Source organism: Sceloporus occidentalis, unplaced genomic scaffold (assembly GCF_023333645.1).
Source record: "Sceloporus occidentalis isolate IW3139 unplaced genomic scaffold, rSceOcc1.0.p SCAF_4, whole genome shotgun sequence".
Taxonomy (NCBI): domain Eukaryota; kingdom Metazoa; phylum Chordata; class Lepidosauria; order Squamata; family Phrynosomatidae; genus Sceloporus; species Sceloporus occidentalis.
In genome coordinates, this window is record NW_028316984.1 from 180,918,192 (window position 1) to 180,941,548 (window position 23,357).

Here is a 23,357-nt window from a genome sequence, read left to right on the forward strand (position 1 = left end):
CCACTTCCCATATAAATTCCTCACAATGAACTAGTTTCTAACCCCTTTTAATCTGGGCATTAGCTACCAGTTAGTTTCGCTTCTGTATCTTCTTGAGAAAATAGAATAATCCCCCCCCTCCTCTTTCTACTTCATCTGAATAGGCAAGACTGACATAAAAAAGTACTTCAAGGGCTGAACTCTCCTGCAGCACACAAATACAGTGAATTTCTGTATATCTTTAAATGTTTTATATGTCCCGTCATATATAATTTATTATGTTGTGAAGCCGAGTCCTTCATTGAATGAAAATTTTACTGTCAGAGCCTGAGGTACTTTAGTTTGATGATTTAAAACTCCCAATGCACTCATAGCAAATAGCACTTTTTTATTGCAGCCTTTTTGTCCAAGAGGTCAAATTTTTGCTCTGCAGAATATTTCTCCCGGTGTAGAATTATTTCAGGGAGCAGTTCTTTGCCAATCTTAATTCATTGTCTGAGAAAACAAGGTAACTCTTTCAGACAGGAAAGTCTGGATTGGGTCCAGCAGAGGAAAGGGAGAATTCATGTAGCAGCCTTTTTTTGTACATGAACAAGCTCAGCATTTTTGATCGTACATATTATTGCTTTGATTCTTTTTTAAAAAATCTTGTAATCCTTTTCCCCCCTGAATACATTAAAAAATACATATATTTTTTTAAAAAACACTTCCAAGTTCTACCTATCCCAAATATTATCATTTGCAATGTTGGTTAATTTTTCAGAAAGGAGCTGAAATGAAATTGTCTCCAATTTAGTCAAACTGTATAGGTCCAACTATTTCAAGCACAGCTCAAACTGTCTTGTAGCTTCCTGTCATAAAGCTGTTAAAGTTGAGGACTCTTTTTATTTAGGTTGTTCAAACTGAAATGGAAAGTCAGATTTTTAAAAGTTAAGCATTCAGAGCTATGGGTTTCCATGAAGATATTGGTCTGTTTTTATTTCTCCCACATTCATTTTTTTTAATCCTTAAAATCTTTCCATACTGAATTTGGTAAATCTTGATTTTTCTACATCCCAATAGACATCAAGAACAAAGACAGAGTTTTCCATTCTACCGAAATTTGCAAATTTTGATTTTTTATATATATTTTACCAAAAATGGACAGAAGAAAAATATTTTCCCAATTCCTGCCCTTTATTAAATATAAAAATTTGGAGGAATTTGATCTGCTCTGTGATTATACAAATTTTCTCCCTCTTTAAGTGAATGTGAAGAAGAGCAATCAGTGTATCTCAGGAAATACTGTAATCTGTCTTGGATTGAAAGGTTTTCACTGATCTCAAACTGGTACCATGAGGGTTAGGGTTAAATTGATGTGGATGGATCCCTTTCTAAAGCCAGTTGCAAGGCGTTTGGCTTCCTTGTGTGCTTGGTTGATGCTGAGCCTATTAAGTTGGCATCAGTCAACGCATCCCTTCGTGATAGTACACAAACTCTCAGAGTGCTGGAGAATCAGCATCTGTCCTCTTACTTGACACTTCTGCCTCCTTTTACTGATGTTAAAAGAAATTTCTACTGTCAGTCATATAACCAATTCACTTTGTTCACCAGCAGTGACAACCTTGTTGTTTTTCTCCCTTAGCACAGAATCAACTTCAGTGAATTAGCATGTTCAAAATTTAGGCGAGCTCATTAGTCTGAATAAATTTAAAAGCTGCTGTTCATATTATTATTATTATTATTATTATTATTATTATTATTATTATTATTATGTTTTTTCTTTAATGCAATTTAGATAGCCAGCAGAATATTTCCTTTTTAAAAAGGTCCCCAGGTATTCATATGATTTTTTAAAAGAGGCTTATTTTATTCATTCTTTAAAGTTATCATAGTTTCTAACTTGTTTCCAGCAGTATGTAGATATTTTTTTTAAAAAAAAAGAAAAGAAACATAATTGAAAGACCAGCTGCTTTACTTTCAAGAAGAAGCCAACTTAATGCTTCGATATGGCCAAGCTTAATCATTTCTCAGGCTGTTTCAATGTCTTACTGCCCCTAGAAAAAACAGACTGGTGTCTTTTGATTAAAATTGACATAAATCTTGTGCTTATATATTCATAATTCTATACTGTGACTGTTTAGAGGCAGGCTGGATTTGCACACGCAGTAAAATGAAAAGGATCGGAAGGTAGATTTCAAGTAGAGGGATACCAGTTCTGAAGGTTCTCCCATCTGAATTTAATTTAAAAAAAAATTAGTTGTCAACAGCAAATAAAAGACTGCATCCCCTTGTCAGGGTCTTAAAGTCCTCAGGAGAGGGCATTATCTCATTCCTGCCACCATCACAGGCCTGTCTGGTGAAGACTCAAGAGAAAGCCTTCGTGATGGCTGTGCCAAGGCTTTGGAACCCCCTTCCACAAGAGACCACGCTGGCCCTCTCTGTGCTCTCCTTTTGCTGGCGAAGTCCTTTCCACTCAAACATATTGAGGGGTAGCTGTGTTGTCCATATAGCAAAGTACAATAACATCCAAAATTTATAAAACAGAAATACATTTATTCGGTCAATCAAAATGCACAATATATATGATGCCACCTTACAATGCTCCACTGGCTTCTTCATCAGGCAAAGGCATTAAGAACCATACAGGAGGGGAAAATATGTAAAATGATGATGTTTGTCCCTGCCTTGCATTTTCTCAGGTTGTTGCTGTTGTTCTTTGGAGGAATATCTATGCAAGCAGGTCCCTTCTTCTTTTGGTCAAATGTCACTGTGAACAAAGCATCCCAAGTCCAGGAGATAAAAATTGAATTCTATTACCAGTACCAAAAGGTACGTCCTCTGAAATCCAAGTTGTCTCCATCCTTAGTTAGGTGACAGCCCCCTTTGTTAGGCAAAGAGCATTGAATCTCTCAAGAAAACCTCCATGCTTTTGCATTAGGAAAATTTTAGATGCTGTTTTGGTAAACAAACAAACAAAAACTTCAAACAGGTATTTGATTCACTGGTGTAAGGAGACATTTTTTCATGTATGTGCTGTATTTTAAACTTTATCATTATGTTTTAAAATGATCCTTTTAAAGATGTAATGGGTTTTTAATATAATATGTTTAATTGTTTTAACTTTTAAAGCTTTTTCTGGTTTTAAAAAATATATTTGTATGCTATCATAACTTCCCTGCTGAGGGAGAGATGGAATACAAAGAACATAAATAAATAAATACTAATACGTTATTTTTATTGTGCAGCAAGTTTTGCAAAGTTTTGCAAAGCCCTACAGTTTGAAGTGATATATTCCATTTTGTTTCTTTTGCATTAAACAAGACGTCTATTGGAAGGATTTGTTTGCATCTGCTTACCTTCAAACTATCCCGATTTGGCCGGGACAGTCCAGATCATCCCATTTTTTAAACCTGCTTTTCAAATATCCCAATTTCTCTCTCTTACTCCCATTCCCCACCTTTTGTCTTCAGTTTACTGCAACTGCTACAAACTGAGTTTAAAGGATCCCTGGTTAAATGCCAGTACTGCTGCTGCAACATTGGGATTTCAATTCCAGGGCTCCAATGTTGACACAGACTTCCATTCTTTCATAGATTAGTAAAATGAGTACCCAGCTTGTTGAAGGCAATTGGTTTACAGATTGTAAATGACTTAGGGGGTGCTGAGTATTAAGTGGTATAGAAATATAAATGCTATTGCTATGCTATTGTTAAAGTGTATAAAAGTTTTTACTCAGTGCAGCAGGGATGAGAAGAGGGGAGAGCCTTCCCAGTAGGCTCAGGCAAAAGTAAACTGTTGTAGCCTGCTGTACTTTGTGCGTTCTTTGTTATTAATACATTTGAGATCTTGATCACGCTCTGATGTTGCTTGGCCACATGTGCCATGGTTTTCATCTGTGGGATGTGGAGGGTATGTATCTGTTGTGTAGGCATGGATGCAGGGAACAGCAATACAGTAACACTGTGAGTCATGTGAGGCATATTTGAAAATCTGCCTAAAACCTGGATAGAGTGTGGCAGGGGAGAAAGCTGCATTAAAACTCATATAATATACTGGTAAATATGAAAATACTGTTTGGTTATATAAAGCGTCCTTTTCAGATTGGAAGAATTGGGCTTCTTTTCAAGGTGGTACGTGAAACACAACTCATCAGCTTGCTCAGAGACTTAATGAGGGCAGCAGACTAGACAGAATGGCATTGTTGAAACTTCTCATTGGCATTGTGCCTGTAACAGAATATTGTGATGCATATTCCCATAGTTGAGGACTGTTGATAGGAGAGAAGAAATGACAACAGCTTGAAAGGTTACTTTAGAAAATAAATTGTTATGCTCCTCCCCTGTTCACCTCCCTGCTTCTCCACCATCCTGTTTATCCCAGCTTCCTTTTGCTATCCATCCTCTGTTGTTTCCCGTTTGCTGTTTCCAGCAAAGTTGGAAACAGCTGGAGAGTGAGTATGAGTTGCAATGGTTTCATGTGTGCTGAGTAGAAGAGAGTATTTCATATGCTTTTATTAGCATGTCATACTTTGTCATACCCTCCAAGATTTCACAGATGAAAACTGGGACATGTATGACCAGGCAACATCACAGTGTAATCAAGACAGGGTGGCTGGATGGCCTTCTTTTCCAGGACATGTCCTACATTTCAGACTGCTATCCAGGAGGAATTCAAAAATGTCCTCTGTTTTGAACATTACTAAGAAGCTCATTGAGGAGCACCATGAGAAATTTGTTGTCTTCTCAGCCTATCCTCAACGCAAATAGGGAGACAGAATGGATCCTTCTTGGGTTCTTCATTCTTAGGAGTAGCAGCAGACAAAACATGTTGAAAACATTTTTCCTCTCTTAATTTCAGCACAATTCACAAATGAATGGAACAATTTAAATATAGATTTAGTTAAGGATTTGTTGCTAATATTATGAAGCATTTTTCTTGCTCAGAGTTCTGTAAGTATATTGCAGGTCAACCCAGCATTTTAACAAATGTAAGTTCATCAGAAAAATACGTTTGAGTGCATAATAAAATACAGTATATGCAATATGTCTGTAAATAAGCCACCTGAAATGAATGTATATTTATGTGAGTGTTTTTAGCATTTATTTGATAATGTCCTACATTTCTATGGAATATCCTACATTTTGCAGTGTCTTGTCATCCTTTGTGGTTATCTGGTCATCCTGGGTCAAGATGCTAAAAGTTATTAATGAGGAAGAACACACAGATTAGGTGAAGCTGCAACTGTTTTTTCTCAGCCTACTGGAAAGGGCAAAATTATGCCCCTCCTCACTTCTCCATTTGCTAAATTAAATTATTTTTGCATTTTGAATTCAATTTGCTGCAATGTAAACTGAGGACCAAGGGAAAAATGTTGGAGGAATAGAGAGAAACCAGGACATTTCAGAAGCTGCTGAGAAAAAAAATGGGATTATAGAAGATTGCTCAGGACTACCCACTGCCAAACTGGGGCAGTTAGAGGGTAGGATTTGTGGAAAAGATTCTTTGGGAGCAAGGCCCAAGCCATGGTTCTCTAACTAGTGAAGGGTTCCCAGCTGATCGTCACAGGGAAATTGTAAAGGATGCTTAATCGCTGCCAATACCATCATTGAGGGGAAACACCTTCCTCAGGCGGTAATTGTAAAACTTTAAAATGGCACATTTTAAAACTATGAGGAAAATGGTTAACAGCAGGCTGAAAGGAAAAGTTAGAAACTTTAAAACCACAGACTCAGCCTGGAGGCTATTCAAGAACACTGTGTTAGAAGCACAGATGGTTTGTGTATCACTGAGGAAGGAAGGGAAAGAAAGAAGGAAAAGACAGACAGACAGACAGTATAAAGAAGTGTTTCTGTGTGAATCAAGCAAAATGGAGACATATAACGGACCTCTTAAGGGTGAAACTGTATCTCTTTAACAAAGCAAAGCTGTCTGAAACATATTAAAGGTTCACGTAGAATGTAAGACAAAACACTATTTGGCAGTAAGATGGGGAAGGAAGACAAAATGTCAATGGCAGCTGAAGGCTGCTTAAAGTTACTTTGTTTTGTACACATTATGCAGAAATGTATGAGATGATTTCCAGCACCTGATAACCCTTCCCATTTATAGTCCTCACTACTCCAGCCTTTACTTTGCCCAGATTATGAAAGTTTCTGCTGAAACCTCTCAACTGATCTCTGTGTTCAGGAGCACCTCTACCTTGGTGAACCTGAGTTGCCTCTGCACTACTGAAGGTCAAAAAAGAGAGGTCATCTGCTCCAGGATCATCCATTGCCTTTGGAAGTGCCATAATTTTTTAAAATTTCTTTATTGAGAAGAAACCAAATGATGGCATTGCTAAGTCATTGGAAACCAGTATTGCTCTATCTTTTTTTTTTTCTAAATGAAATGATTTTGTCATTCATTTTTATGATGATTTGGGTGGGTTATAAGTACAATTGCAGCACCAGCCTGTGTGGTCTATCAGATCAGCAATATCATATGACAGAATGAGATGGACACCTCGGGCAACAGAGTTTGGGTGTCAGGAAAAGGCAGCAAATTGTTCTTTATTTATTCTGTTATGATTATATGTTATTGCTAGGGATGAGAAGAAATGCTTGTGGGACTTTCTGTCTCATATGACATAATATCATTGTTGGTTTTGCATACTATGTATTTGTCTTGAATGAGACGAAGCTATCATTTGCTTCCCTGCTTCTGATCAAATCTTTGCATTTCAGTGTTTTTCTTGTTTCCTTACTTTTTCCTTTTCAGTTCTTCTCTGGATCAGAGATCCTTCTATTAGTGGAAAACACTGTACACAATCCAAAATATTCATCTCTCTCATTATCCTGGCTTTATATGAAATAGTCAACATTTTTGTTGGTATTTTAAAATATATAGATTCAGAGTCAATGTGCTTCCATATGCATAAATGATTTGGAGGGCTGAGAGACTTAAATAGCACATTTTTAAATAAATAAAAAAACCATACACACACACAACCTGTCCCTTTTAGGCATTTACAGACTTGAGATTAAAGTCTCAGCAGCATTGGTCTTATTACTTCCTCCCTTAATTTGGGTTAGTGATGGCTCAAGGCCAACTCAGTAAATTGGAGGGGTGTTTGATAAAGGGAGGGGGAGAGAGTTGATAAATGCCATGTTAGCCCAACTTCATAAAAGTTATTGGGACTCCCAAGTTCTTCTGTTCATGGAATTTCTGCCAGAAGACAGTATGGAAGTGATGAATCATCTGGTCACACCCATTCAAAAGAGATCTGTCAAGATAAGAGACGCCAAGACGTCTGATTAAAGCAGTAGATCAAATAAAGAGAGAATTTATGAATGTTCCATGTCTGTGGTTGTTGGAAACCCCAGGATCAGCCATATTCACCATAAAAAATGGCTTGGTCCCACTGGTTCAGATCAAGGGATCTAGAAAATTCAAAATTCTTCTCTTTCCGATATTGACTACAGTGTGGCCAGAGCTTGAGAAAGTTACCTTTGAAATGACAACCCATAAAATCCCTCCCTGGCTGCTAACACACTGTCTGAGGTCTTCTGGGAATTGTAATCAACCAAGTATTTTTTTCCAGTGCGTGGTCAAGATGGTAGAAGCTATAAATGAGGAAGAAAAGAAATGATAAGAAGGGCTGTAGCAGTTTGGTTTTGCCTGAGTCTACAGGTAGCTGCCTTTCCACACAGTCCTTGCAAGCTGCCCAGTGAGAATGCTGCAGGTATAAATTGCTCTGAGCTCAAAAGTCCTCCAACAAAAACCAGGCACGCAGCACCAATAACATTGCTGGGTGCCTCATTGTGACCTGTGAGTGGTGGCTCCAGGAGATGAATTGAGATTATGTGTGAAAGCAGCCTTTGGTATTGCTGAGGAGAGAATACAGATAACGGGGGGATTCAGGGAAAATTCAGAGCCAGAATATTACAGGGGCATCCTGACTAGTGAAGGCAAGCCCTAGGATATTTTGGAAGCAGCCGAAAAAGAGGGCAACAGAGAATTTAGTGGGATTGCCCCTGTCAAAGTCAGACAGTTAGAGCAGGGGTAGGCAACCTTTTTGAGCCGGGGGCCAGGTTGCTGTCCCTCAGACAACTGGGGGGCCGAAGCCGGGGGGTGGAGCTTCCACCCTCCGGGGGGTGGAGCCGCATGCCGGGGGTGGGGCATCCACCCTCCAGGGGCGGAGCCACATAACAGGGGTGGAGCGTCCACCCTCCAGGGGAGGAGCTTCCACAGAAGCATCATAATCATCATCATCATCACCACCTCCACTGCTATCATTGTTACAGCAGACCTTTCAGCAATAAATGCACCAAAAATACACAGAAATGCACTTTGGAAAGTCACACTCCTCCTCCTCTTTCTCATTGAGAGGGGATTTTGCACATAGAACACCAAGGGCAAGTGAAAATAATAATAATAATAATAATAATAATAATAATAATCAGTTACAAGCATGGAAACTACTAAAATGCAATTCAAAATAAAAGGCAGGAAACATGCACTCTTTCAACCCAGAAAAGCCACAAGGTACTGCTGAGAGGGCATTTTGCAAAGAACACCAGGGCAATTAAATAATAATATTAATATTAAAGTTACAGGCATGGAGATTACTAAAATGCAATTCAAAATAAAAGGCAGCAAGCAAAGAAAAGCCACAAAGTACTACTGAGAGGGCATTTTGCAAAGAACACCAGGGCAATTAAATAATAATATTAATATTAAAGTTACAGGCATGGAGATTACTAAAATGCAGTTCAAAATAAAAGGCAGCAAGCAAAGAAAAGCCACAAAGTACTACTGAGGGGGCATTTTGCAAAGAACACCCACCTAACCCCCTCCCCCAATGAACCAACCTGTGGCTGCAGCTGCTGCTCTGGCTCCGTTTCTCCCTGGCTTTGCCCTCCTTCTGCTGCCTCCTCCTCCTCCTTTCCCTGCTCTTGGGAGGAGGAGGGTGGAGGGCGAGGTGGAGCCTGCTGCAGGCCCACTGCAGCCCCTGGAGCCCTGTTGGAGTGCTCTAGGGGCTGCAAGGGGCCTGCTACATGGGCACCGCCATTTTGTTTTTCAAAATGGCGGCGAAATCTCGTGTGACCTTTGCCATCCTGAGGTCTCGCGAGATTTCGGCCGCCGTTTTGAAAAACAAAATGGCGCCCGGAGCGGCAAAAAACCGGGGGAAATCGGCGGCAATCGGCGGCAGGAGTGCTCGGGGGCCGCTTGGAAGGCCTTGGCGGGCCGGATGCGGCCCGCGGGCCGCAGGTTGCCTACCCCTGAGTTAGAGGATATCTTATCAAGACTGGATTGATGGCCTGCAGCAGTTCGAAAACAACAACAACAACAAGGCCTTCTTTGTGCCACATTCTAGCAAAAATGAAAAAAATACAGTTGACCCTCCACATTTGCAGCCTTAACTTTTGTGGACTGGATTGTTTGGGGGTTTGATTAATATGGTAATATGTTCTCTCTAGGAATCTCCAGGTACTCCAGCACAACTCTGCCAGAAGTTGACCATAGAGTTGTGCTGGAGAATCTAGAAATTCCTAGAGAAAATACTACCCTAGGCAATTGAAGGTCCGCCAGCATGATTCTATGATCAACCTCTGGCAGACGTTGACCATAGAGTTGCACTGGAAGATGTGGAAAATGTGGATATTCCTAGAGGGAATATCCTAGAGGGGTGTTCTCTGAGGTTAAAAGAATATTGTTTTCTTTTATCTGAAGTTTTTCCACATCCACAAGGGTCCTTCACCCATATCCCCAGCAAATGTGAAGGAACCACTGTACACAATACACACAGCACAAAATACATGAGAGAACAGCAGAATGATCTTTAGTCCTGAAGCTATTTTCATCCCAGACAATTTGAATGAGTCTGACAGCCTGAGACCAATGCATCTGATACTTAGTTTCTCAAGTAACACATAAAAGTTGGTTAGTAATAGTAGCATCAGAAGATTTCAAAAGCAGCTAGGGAAAATAAGAAGCAACACAACCGTTTTCCCCACTTCATCACCAAAGCCCTTGCCAGTGCAGGAACTGCACCAATTGAACCATCAATAACTTAACCTTGTATGGTATTAAACATCAGCTCTAGAACTCAGGATTATTATTTCTGAAAATGAAGAGTTAGACACCATAGCTCAAAAGCACTCATCTCCACACTAATAAAAGAATGGAAAAAGCTACCTCAGGCCATGTTCCCATCTAGCTCAGTGTCTCAGAGGAAAGTGGGATACAAATTAATATAATACTATAATAGTATTAATATAATAGTAAGAGTAAGAGTAATAATCATATATATGTGTTTTTATATTAACTGCAGACTCCAGAAATTGAACCTGGGACCTTCTACATACAAAACACCTCCCTCCTCTTCTTCTCGTCAGCAATGGCAAGCTGGCTGGAGTTGTTTTACTGTTATTTTAATTGAATGTATTTTTATTTTATTGTTTGTATTATTGTATTGTATTGTGAAATGTTGTACACCGCCCTGATTTTTTAGAAGGGCGGTATATAAATAAAGCTTTTATTTTATTATTATTTATTATTTTAAAACATTTGCTCTGCCATTGAGCTATGTCTCCTTAGTCAAAACCCTATTAAAAATAAGAAGTGCCACTGGAATAGTAAGATGGAGTTGCCAGATGTTTGCCATTGTGTATACAGTGATTGCTACTAGGAAAGATACAACTTTTGTTTGAGTAATGAGGTCCTGGATGTCTCACTGTGGCCCAAATATCAAACTGCTCATGCAGTCCTTGTGGCTTCACACAATAGGATCCGGCCCATTGCTTTGTACTGGAGCATTCAGTACAGATTGGAGAACTCAGACAGCTTTGAAAGTTGAATGTCAAACAGTCTGAAAGCCAGACTAGATATGATGCCATTCATACAATTAACAATTGTTACAGTGGCTTTTAAATTTCAGGCACAGATGGCCTAATCTAGACCAGAACTCTGTTGCACTCCCAATCCAAATCACCTCCAATTATGATGTGGGAGATTCCCAATTCTTTCCATTGGCAGTTGGATGAATGGTTGTCAGGTATGGTTTCAACCTGAGATTTTTTATTGACAGGATACTTTTTAAAACATGAAATATAGTATTTTGTGTACATGTATGCAAATCCCATATATTCACATAAATTGAACTAATACCCGTAGTGCCAGTGTATTCCTGGCAAATGGAGTAGAACCTTCTTTCCCTTACATTTTGGATAATTCGTCAACTCATATAATTATAAGCAAATATGACAATTATAGCTTGGCATAACCTTTTGGAATCTGTGAGCATGCTGTTGTAAACATAAATAAGATTGGAGGGAAGTATAGCCCAAATATTGTTTCCAATTACAACCAGAATAGACCCATTGAATTCACAGAATTGACATAATTGTTGATTTACCATTTTTCTCTTGACTCAATGGGCCTACTCTTGTTCAGACTACCAAAAATATTCAATTCCGTGTTCCATTTCTTCAAAGAGAAAAAAAGGACCCAGGAGCATCATTTGGGGGTTTTCAGAGCTGGAAAACTACTTTTGGGATATTACAGTTTTCAGAGTCCCCTTGCTAGCATGTGTACTTCTGGAAGTTGTGGTCACTCCATCCAAAAGGGATGTACCTTCCTGCTGCAGTTCCAGTCATAGTGCATGCTAGTTAGGACATTCCATGGAAGAAAAAGATGACAAAATTACCTCATTTACTTCCTCCAGAGAGCCAGTGTGGTATAGTGTTTTGAGATTTGGACTATGACTCTGGAGACCAGGGTTCAAATCCCCTTTCAATGACCTTGGGTAAGTTATACTCTCTCAGATTCAGAAGAAAGCAAAGGCAACCCCCCCCCCCCCAAGAAATCTTACCATGAAAACACCATAGTAGGATTGCCTTAGGGTCACCATAAGTTGGAAATGGATTGAAGGCACACAACAACAACAACAACAACAACAACAACAACAACAACAACACTTCCTCAGGTTGAGCAGAACACATCACATCTGGTTCTGCTCCAAGATATCTGAAAGCAAGCCCTTAAATCGGATTGGAAATTAATCTTTTGAATTATAGAAATCTGTCCTCCGAATCTGAATCGAAGCTCACAAATGTAGTGTAACAAACCAGCATCATGGGCTGCTTTCGGGTGGTTACTGTTGACATATATTGGGGCTTGAATAAAGTTACCAGATGTTTGTTGGCAGTGAATTTCAAGCCCTTACAATGAATGGCCGAAATGTCCTAAGGCATTTTTGAATGTGTGACTGCTTCTTATTCATGATCCCTACCTATTCAAGACTCTAGAGAAAACACAGGTTTCACAATAGTTCCCCAGTCTGGACTTACCAGGCAGCAGCCACTGTGAGTGACAGGGATCTGTCACTATGTCAACTGGGACAGGAAGCAGCTGATTGATGGTTCCACCCTCCTCTGATGTGAGCAATCTGCAGGTGAGGAGGAATTGTGACAAGGACCCTATTTTTGGCTGATGCACCAAAGATAGCTCACAGGAGGAAGTGGAAATATCACTCACCTGCTTCCTGATCAACAGGAGAACAGACTTCCAGCAACTGCAGCAGCTGCTGCCTGGTAAGTGAAGGATGGGGGAGAGGCCAGGCCAGATGGCATTCATAGCTGCCTTTGTGAATTCCAGGTAAGGATGTGTGAGGATTTTGTTCATTTTTGGTAAGAACCTTCTGAAATCTAATTGTGAATCAGATACAAGTTCTCCAGATATCTGACTGAAAAATGGGAGGTGTTTTTTTTTTTTTTTAAACAACTTAGAATGATATTTCCCACCTTTCCTGACTGGCTTTTTATCATTTAATAGTTAGCTAGCAGATAGGTGCAACATGGTCCTCTCCATGCTGGTAATACTGAAGTTAGCCAGAACTGATGGTTCAAAATTTTATTGTTCCAAAATTCACAAATGAAAGAACATGGTTTTTTTTAAAAAAAAAAATTAAAAAAAATCAAACATGACAGAAAATAAAGCTGACATATTTACCAATTTCTAACTGATCCTTTGTATTCATTCCAGCAGGTGAGCACTGAGAATGGAGTAGTGATTTTTCCAGAACTAGAAGGAAAATACCTTTTTCAGATGACCATGCCAGCTGGCACATCTGCGTGTTGTAGTCGAAAAATATAAAGGTCCCCCCCCCCCCATACACTGAATTTTTCTTCATACTTTGAGCTTTACAAGCTCCAGTGATGATGCTCCTTTCCTCACTGTGTAATTCTGAAATTCTGCAAGGCATTAATGAGCGATGGTAGATGCACATCCTCACACGACTATGTATGAATTCTTCTCAGTTGCTGCTTTATAAGAACCTTGGACAGTTCTGTCTGATTAGGTCATTGGTAAGCCACATATTTTACTAGCAAAAAGCAAGGCTGTGGGGATTTGTGAAAAATTCAGGAAAAACAGATACTCTGTTACAATAAGTAAATAATACATCCTGCTTGTGCAAAATGAACACACACACACACACACACAAATCTAGGGCTCTTGAGAAATTAGGAGGATTTTGCTTGATTTGTTGGGAGTATATAGATCTGTGTATGTACATAATATATATGTATATAAATATTCATGTACCCCTCTTTTACTCATACAGAGAAATAAATGAGCTCAGTGAAACATGGTATATAGTGGGCTGGTGTACATCTTTATTTAAAAAAGCAGGATGCCAAGATGAAAAATCACACACACACACACACACACACACACACACAAATAAATACATATTGTTTTTGAAGCTGAAGCATGAATATGGTTGTAATTTTAATGTTTCTTGCTGGAAAAAGGTCATCTTTGGCGAGGTCGGGTTTTTCTTAAGGTCATTTCACATTGAGATATCTGCCTGCTTTTGACATTTCATCTAGAAGAGGCACAACTATTCTGACACATGAAATGGGTTCTTTACAAACCCAATGGCTATTTCCATCAACATCTGTTATTCTTACACAAAGGGAGAATATGCATTGATTGCAAACAAGGCTTCACATTTTTTTTTTTAAAAAGAGAGAATATTAATATAGCTATTTGCACTTAAAGAGACAGCAGTGTCCATTGTAAGAAAGATAGACAGGCAGAGCAGGTTTACTTATTACTACAAAATCTTTGCAAATCTTCCCTGTTCCCTTAATCATGCTACTTGATATTCTCATATAAAGCAGGTTAACTTTATCAGTAGCTTCTTATACTTTATAAAAAGTAATGATTTGCTCTTGATCTTTGCCTCAGTTTATTTGAAAGCATCAATGACCATAATCTGCATTTTAAAAACCAGATTAAAGGTCAAGCTAAAGCACATTTACTCAAAAGCATGTTCCAGCGTTTTCAATTACTTCTAAGACAACATGGGCAAGATTGCAGTTGTGATAGAGTGGCACAACCACTGTTGTTCATCATTCTAAACTAATGGATCAGCTGGTCCTATAATAGGTTCTTTCCTTAGGGCCAATTGTATGTTGTTACATGTAGCAAAAATGACCCTTTATCTAAAATGGTTCTGTAGAAAACCAGTTGTGCGATGGCTCTGTCATTTATACAGATCATCCCTATATTGTATTTTGTAGATGTTAGGTAGAGCTCAGTAAATTGCCTGCAAATATTCACAGATGAATGCCTTCTCCTGACTCTAGGCAGTAATTGTTCACTAGGCTTTTCTAGACACTTTGAGTTTCACTTGTAGTCAGAAAAAGTGACAGCTAACAAAAGGTGATAAAGGGTTTGAAACTTGTAACTGAAGAGGAAAAGCTAAAAGAACTGGCCATATCTGTTTTATGTATGATTCACATGTTCTGAAATTGGTGATCTCCAGTGACTGATTCCTACAACTTTCTGGCTAAGTTTCAGTGCTTTGTAGACCATGTTGTTGGTAGACCATGTAGGATCTCTGAGATAGATTCTTGGATGGATCAGTGGATGCACTAAGAGAAATACAGCCCATGCTAGTACAGTTGCCCCTCCATATCCAGGGAATTTTTATCCATGGATTCAATCATCCATGGCAAACCTTGATTTTGCCATTTTATAAAAGGGACACCATTTAGTATGCCATTGTATTTAATGGGACTTTAACATCCACAGATTTAGGTATCCATGGGGGTTGGGGATTCTGAAATCAAAACCCAGTGGATTCCAAGGGCACATTGTATCAGCCGCTTGAACTGGAGGAATGCTTACATGTAACACCCAGTGCTCCTGCTGACCACACTTGATTCATGTTAATAGGAGGATATGTGAGTAATGTCATTTTATCAATTCATGAATGGAAATTAACAAAGTACAAATAAGGGTGAAACATAATTATGAATCTATGTTTTCTAACAGGAAAAGTGATGCTGCAAAGACCTATACAAACACTTGAAATTTATGTTCTGAAATAATATCTTAATGACCCCACTATGTTTTTTAAAAAATATATAGAATCAATTCCACAAGAAATAGAATGCACAAATGGACTGGAATTGTTTAGGTTCCATTAGTTCATATTGAGCAAGAACTGAACAGAAGAGTGATCAGTTCACTAAAAGAAGCCCTCATGTGTACCAGTTCTCATATACACTCAAAAGTGGATACCATCCAGACATAAAGCCTGAAGAGGAATATGGGAAGTCAATAGATGACAACATACACACCTCAGCCCTCAAGCCTGTATAGGTGGGTGATCAAAGTCTGTAACTAGAAGATGCCTTATGCTTAATCACTCCATTGGTCCATCTCTGGATTACTATTGTACACAGACGTGATCTGAAAACAATTTCCCATGGTTTCATGTGGGATTCTTTGGAACCCTAACCACAGAGAAACTGAGGATGGAACTGGAGCAAACCATATGTAAATCATATGCTCTGCCATTTAATCTACTCTTAATGAGATCAACAGCTTGCCCAAACTGAGCAACCCAAAACGTAGCAATGCATGGTTAGTTATCTACCAAAATTCTTGCCAGCAACACAATAGAACTGGCCCATGGCAATTGTGTGTCCAAACTGCTGTGTGTGTGGGAGGTCAGTGGTTGGTAGGTGCACTCTTAAGATATGCTCATGTTCTTTCATAAACCTCTTGGTTTTCTTCCCAGAATGATTTTCATTTCATCAGGAAACTCATTTGGTTTTGTGATTAATCTTGTCCTGGCACTGACCCAACAAGTTTGCTGCAAATGCTTGTACGAATGTGGAATTCAGCAATCTGAATGTTTTGTGAACATCAGCTAATAAGGGATATGGATAGGCCAAATTGGCACTCATCTCCACTGAGGCAAACTGGGAAATGAACAGGTTTTTGCTTGTCCTACTGGCTCTGAAACATCAGTAAACTTGGGGTCACAACTCACCCAGCTACACTGAATGTGTCATATTAAACTTTCCTGTGAAGTGAGTTCTTATGGCAGACATCCACTGAGAACTACAGGTGCTGTGATTCTGGACTTGTGCCATATGTCCAGAGGCCATTGAAGAGGTTAATATCCAGGTGCAAGAGATGCGCTGCTGGAACACGTTCTGTATTGCTTCCAGACTTTGGCCTCAAATAATCTCCTTTAACATATTTTATTAAAGTGTCATAATTAGATTTATTTAATGTACTGGGAGCCAAGGAATGTCAGCTCTGTGAATGACCAAAAAAAAAAAAAAAAAAAAAGCACCTACAACAGAAAAGTTAATCTACATTGCTTCAGTTTTTGATAACCTCAGCCAGTCATCCAGCACATGGACATAAATATAGTGATTTTGAGGAGCAAAGACAAAGAGATAGGTAAACAAGATTGTACATAAGGCTTAACTGCCTCCAAAAGGGCAACTGATCTTCCTTGACTCTTATCACTAAATCCTACATATGATGCAAAATGTAATCCTAAGCATTTTTATTAAGAAATGAGCCCCAGTGAGTTCAATGTCAGTAACAGTGTGATTTTACTCACAGAATCTGGCAAGAAACACAAGAAACCATATTATAATATGTAAGAACCACTGGTCCATCTAGCTCATTTTTTTCAATTGCTCTCCAGGGCTTCAAACATGGAGATACCAGTGATGGAATCCAGGGCTTTTTATACATGATCTGCCTCTTCCTTATTTTAAAATACAGTGTGGTGAATGCTTAGATGTAATTACATATATAATTCTCTTATTGTTGTGTGGCTTCAAGTTGTTTCTGACTTAGGCAAACGTAAGGCAAACCGCAGAGGGCAGGGCATTTAGCCTCAGAGATTGCTGAAGCTGCTCACCTGTATAAGAGTCCCATCAGAAATTTCAACTATGAATGGGAAAAAATTCAACAGTCATGATCCAAGTCTAAAGGTTACCATCAAAGATATATAAATGTTACTACTGCCAAACCTGAGTACACAGAACCCTAAATCTCCAGCAGCAATTCAGTTAAACCATATTTCATTGCCATACCTACCTACCATTTAGCAGAAAGAGTTATAAACCACACTGTAGACGTGTAACTTATTCTGTCTTAATACATGCCCACACTCTGCAACATTTCACATATGAAAACTAGGACATGCATGGTCAAGCAACTCCAGACTATGTTCATGATAGCAAAAGCTGAACCTACAATCTGGGAGAGGCTGCAGCACTTTGCTTTTCCCTGAGTCTACAGGGAAGGACAAAACTCCACTTACTTATCTTCTACTGTGCTGAGTTAATTGAGAACAAACTCCTTTATCATTTTGAATGCTGTTTTCAGAAACTGAAGGAAACTGGGGAGATAGGAGGAATGTGGCTGGATGAGTGAGAAACTGGGACATTTTTAATAGCAGCTGAAAAGGTGGATGATGGAGGATTAATCAAGACTGTCCCAGAACAGTTGAGGGATATGCATTCCATTGCATAATAATTGGGGCAAAGAAAAAAAAAATCTTAAAGCAGTGAGTCATGTAATGAATCACACAAGTAACCATGTGATTCATATAGACAGTTTCAACTCACTATTATGACTAAACTAATCCATCTTTTAAAAGAATGTCCATAAAGACTGGAAACTGAATATTTTATCATGCTTGCAATCCCTTTTTGAGACTCACACTTTGTATAATCTTTTTCCTCTCTGACTGTGGACACCTGAGATGAAAGTGCAGGACTTTCCCCTGTAGTTTTTGAAAAAAATAGTTTAGCCTTTGGCTAAATGTTTTTTGTTTTGGGGCTATAACTCTCAGAATCCCCAATCAGCATGGACAGTGACCATAATTGCTGGGGAATTCTGGGCCATGTAGTCTAAAAAGTAATTTCCCCAAGCTCTGATGTTGGCAAATCAGTAGATACTTCAAACTGGAATATAAATGCCTGATAATAAAGCAAACATGAGGTCTTATATATCTATGTAGTTATTAAAGTAAGTGGAAATAAATTATAAACTTTCCTTAACCCTCTATGGATACTGGGTTCATTACCTTTTCCAAAGGGATATGCCCTCTCTCTCGAACAGGTTGATAAGTTACGCAGTGAGGGCTGTACATTTCTTACCTAGGTTTGTTAGGGCAGAGTTCAAAGTTTCAGAAGGAAGCAAGGCCACACTTGAGTATGGCAATGAGGATCTTATTATCTGAACATGTAAAACAATTCTGCTGAATCCAACTCTAATTTTGTTTTATGTATCACTGCATTTATGATACTAGAAGGATGGTACTAGAAGGGGAATGACCATGGTTTGCATTCATGGTGCCCTACTTTTTCCCTCCAAGTAGGATTTCTTGATTAACCAGAAAAAAGTTTGATAGTACAGTAGTACATTTGAAAAAGAAAACACAGAAACACTGACACACTTTTAATTCATGCCAATACAGAAAATATCTATCTCATTAACAAAATAATTGAACTGTTAGTTATTTTACTTGTTATCTGTAGAAAGGGGTAAAAAATAAACAAAACTTAAAGCAATTATTATTTTTTCCTGCAGTGATTAAATTAAAAGCATTTTTATACTGTCACGCTTTTACAAACTGACTGAAGTTAGGCTTTTAATGCTCTGTGGTGCTATTTTTAAGGTTTCTATATAGTCTTTTTATGGATTTTAATATTGTTAATGTCTAATGTTTTAACTTTAGAAATTGTTTAATTGCTTTTTAAATTGTATATTTATATTTTTATGGATTCTTTTGTATAGTTTTTAATTTCTCTGAAGAGGCCAGCCACAGATGCAGATGTAATTCTTCCAAAACAGGGTCACATAGCCTGAAAACCCCACAAACTATAGTTTATAATTTGTTTTAATTTAATTTTAAACATGTTGTTAGCCGTTTTGAGTCCTATTATTAGAAAAAGAGATGGGATAATAATAATAATAATAATAATAATAATAATAATAATAATAATAATAATAATAATAGCAGCAGCATATTTGGTCTAGCCACTCTTTTGTATAAATAAAATAAAAGGGATCAAAATACACTTTTTAAACTTGGCAAATTACAAAATATAACTATTCTGCCATTAAAAAAAACCCTCCAATATCCTTATTAATCAGTTATTAATCCTTTTTCATCTGGAACTGGCAGATGGACCAATGTGCAATGGGAATGATGCACAATGAGACTGATGTGTAACAGGAACAGCATGCCCTGCATTAGTTATAATGTGCATTGGGCACTCTTGCCGATGTCCTATTTTGCATCTTTGCTATTCATTAACTGGGTTTCCTAGCACTTTTGCTACATAGTTAAGCGTATGCAAATTTCCATTGAGTAAAAGATCATATAATTTATATTTATAATGTATAATTTATAATTCCAGTGGATGTCTTCAAATAGAGGACTATCTTTAGAAAGAGGATCCTTCCAAAAGTACACATGACTGTTCTGACCATAATCCAGTGCTGTTTTCTGTGCAGGAAACTTGGTTTTTGTGCAGAAAATGCCATTTTATGTGAATAACCAAAACAAAACAAAACAAAACCTGCATGCATTTTCCACATAGGATAAATCCAAAACTGTGATCTGTCCAAGTTTCCCCTTGTCTGGGTTTCTTGACATTCAAGAAATCAATTCTATGAAAAGATTATATGCAACTCTAGTTAAGACTAGGATGGGTAACTATCCGGGAATACTAGGTATCTATAAGAAGGGATATGAAAGAATCTTGCCTGAAACCACGGTGATCCATTGCTTCCATTCAGAGTTGACAATACTAGGATAGATTGACCAGTGGTCTGTCTGTTGTACATTCCTATCTACAGTCAATTATTTTTGCTAAACATCACGCTGGAAACTTGATAATTGTGCCTTATTATTATTATTATTATTATTATTATTATTATTATGCTTCATTTAGTCTTCAGACAGACATTGTCACTTCCCAATGTACACACCCATTTTTTCCTCTCCTTCTTTTACCTTCTGATCTGGCTGTTTTTGCCAGTATATCAAAGCATGCGAAACCTATTTACTAGTAGAGGAAGAGGGTCAAGTTTACAAAGCATGTACATCTGATAATTCTCTCTTCAACTTTGAAAAGAAAATCTATTCACCATCTTCAGCTGTTACCAGATTAAAATCCAGTAATGGAACAAAGGCTGTGGATTGTGCCACCTCTCCCTCAATGAACGCTAAAAATTAATTTGAGCCTGGAGTGTGTCACTTGTGAAAATTGTTAAAATATTGTAGTAAGCTCAAGAGGGAGGTGTTAAAAGGAAACGTTCATTCTAGTGAATATTTTTCCCCATTTGCTTTTCAAAGACATAAATTGCAAAAACAAAAACTCAAATCAGATGTTCAGAACATCAGAATGAAAATAAGTTTGTTTATGCTTTCAGATTTTGAATTACTTATCTCTCTCTGTGTGTTTAAATTGTTTGTTTAAGATGGTTAATTTAAATTCAATTAACACTGCCTTAAGGTCAAGAGGATACTTGAAAGTTTCTCTATAACTGTGGTTGATTTACTTTGGCAGTTTCCTAGTTCTCACTCACTCTCTTTTTCACTCAGAAGCATAACAAAAGTTATGTTCAAAATAAATTGGGTACGACCCGCACAAAATTAAGTATGTTGAACTTTAGTTGGTTTGATTTGTATGGGATAGCTAACAATCCTGGTTAAACATATGCTATTGAAACAGAACTAAAAATATTGAGTGTTTGCTGGATCAACACCAATGTTTATGCCACCAGTAGAAATCTAACATAGCAGTGTCTAGAGGGGAGGGCATTGTAGAAAATAAATGTCCTCTAAGCTTCTAGGAGCAATGCATCCATTCCCCTTTTAGCAATTTTAAATACAGGGGAGACTTTTGTTTTCAACCAGAAAGTAAACCATATCATCTAACGTTTCACATTTCACAAGCACTATCACAGTGTGGTCAAGACATCAGAAGGTATGGTGTACAAAAAATATAGTTTTCTATGCCAAATGATATTGTGTTAGGCAAATGAATTTTTCATAAACAAACTCCCCAAAATCTGAAAAATAACCAAAAACAACAGAAAATCTCCAGTAATCTTGCCAAGCAAGGAATAAACTTGTGAAATATTTTATTCTTGCATTTAATAAAGTGAACACTCACATCCTTAGAGGAGGAAGGGGTGGGATACAATGACTGGGGGTGAATTTTCATGTTCCAAAAATTATGTCATTTATGCACTTCAAATTGTAAAAAGAGTCCTTTTTTCCCAGTTCCACACAATTTCTATCATCCAAGGATGTAGCAGGGATGCATCTGTCCTCCTTGCTAGCCTCCACATTCTATTACCACTCACAGATTAAAGGCTTTTGTAGTGGATTCTTGCATTGGCACTGGGTTACACTAGGTGACCCTTGGGGTGCCTTCGGACATTTCTATCATCCTGTGTTAAAGATCTTCATCACTGACTATCTCTATGCATCTAACTTCCCTATGTGATTTAGATCTCTGATCTTCCAGGGTTGTTACTTACATGGGACACATAAATGAGAGGAGAATACTCCCTCATGGTAGAGATGATCTCTCCATAGTTAGGAGGTACAACTGGTTTTAAATGTTCTGTTTCTTGCTCTCCTCATCTTCCCTCAATTGGAAGTGTGGAGCAAGGTGAATAACTAAAGACACCTGGGATTTACTCCAGTAGCCTATCTCTGGATATACCAGCATTTTTTTTTTTTACTTCATCATCAATACCAGTGTTACCCAATCTTTGGCCCTCTGGATGATCCAGACTTCAGCTCTGACTATTGGTCAATTCCTGACTATTGGTCAAGTTGCTTGGGGCTTTTAGAGCTGAAGTTTAAAACAAATGGAGGCCCAAAGGTTGGAAACCACTGATCTACATGCCTGAAGAGGAGAATGGGTAAGCTCTAAAGAAAAAATTGATGGAACTTCATCAGAACCTCATCAATGTTCAGAGTTCTTCTGTTTACTTTTCAGGGAAGCAAAATGGTTTCTACAAGCCATTCCATGTACTTGTAGAGGAAATCCAGCTATGTTAAGTCTCTGTAAAAACATTCAGAGGCCTCCAGATTCTAGGCGTGAGAGAGTCCTGGTGTGGTCTGGGTGTATTCCTTGTACTGTTTGTAAACCTGAGGTTTAATGGTTAAGTCATCTGGACAACTGTTTTCTACTGTTGCCCTAATACAGGCTCTCAACCTGCTGAATTGCAGAGTGCCAGTTGGCAAAAGCTGCAAAAACTCGGCTGTTGCTGCTAATGTGAAGCATATGAAGCCAAAAGCACAAGCAAATCCTGTGAGGGAAGAGGAGGCTAGCAGAAGGCAAACATCCCTTTCAGAATAAAAGAACATGACTCAGCCACTGAAGCAAGGGTAACATGCTAGGATCGAAAACATGAGGAGCAGTAAGTAAGAGACTCTGTTTTATCTGCTGGTGCCATTTAATTAAGTCTATCTGACTTATGGTTGGGATCATGGGGCCACAGATGTCTTCAAAAGACTTCAGTCTATTATGAAGTCAACATGCTTTCTTATTAAACGTAAAGTTGACTCTGTCCTGTTGCATTTTGTAACTTCAGCTGGACAGAAAACAACGGTGAGTCAGTGGCCTTTTATGAGTGCATTTTCATATAAAGTCAAATATTATCTAAATCAACATAGCAGCATCCATGCAGATAGTCAATGTTCTAATTTCTTGTCCTGCTCCATTAAGGGAAAGCTGTGTATCCCAAAATAGACTATTGTTAAATAGACTATTTAAAAAGTGGGGAAAAAGCTGCATGTGTAGTTCGCCCCATTGAATGGTGATATCCAGTTCTTACCTAATAGCCCAAGGAAACTGGGGCAGCATGCATGGGAGCTACTATGTTTTTCCACAGAACAACCCTGTGAAGTAGGCTACAGACTTAGAATGTAAAGTGGGAAGTCTAAGGCTTTCATGGCTGGCATCCATAGTTTTTTGTGGGTTTTTCAGGCTATATGGCCATGTTCTAGAAGAGTTTATTCAGGAATAAACTCTTCTAGAACATGGCTACATAGCTTG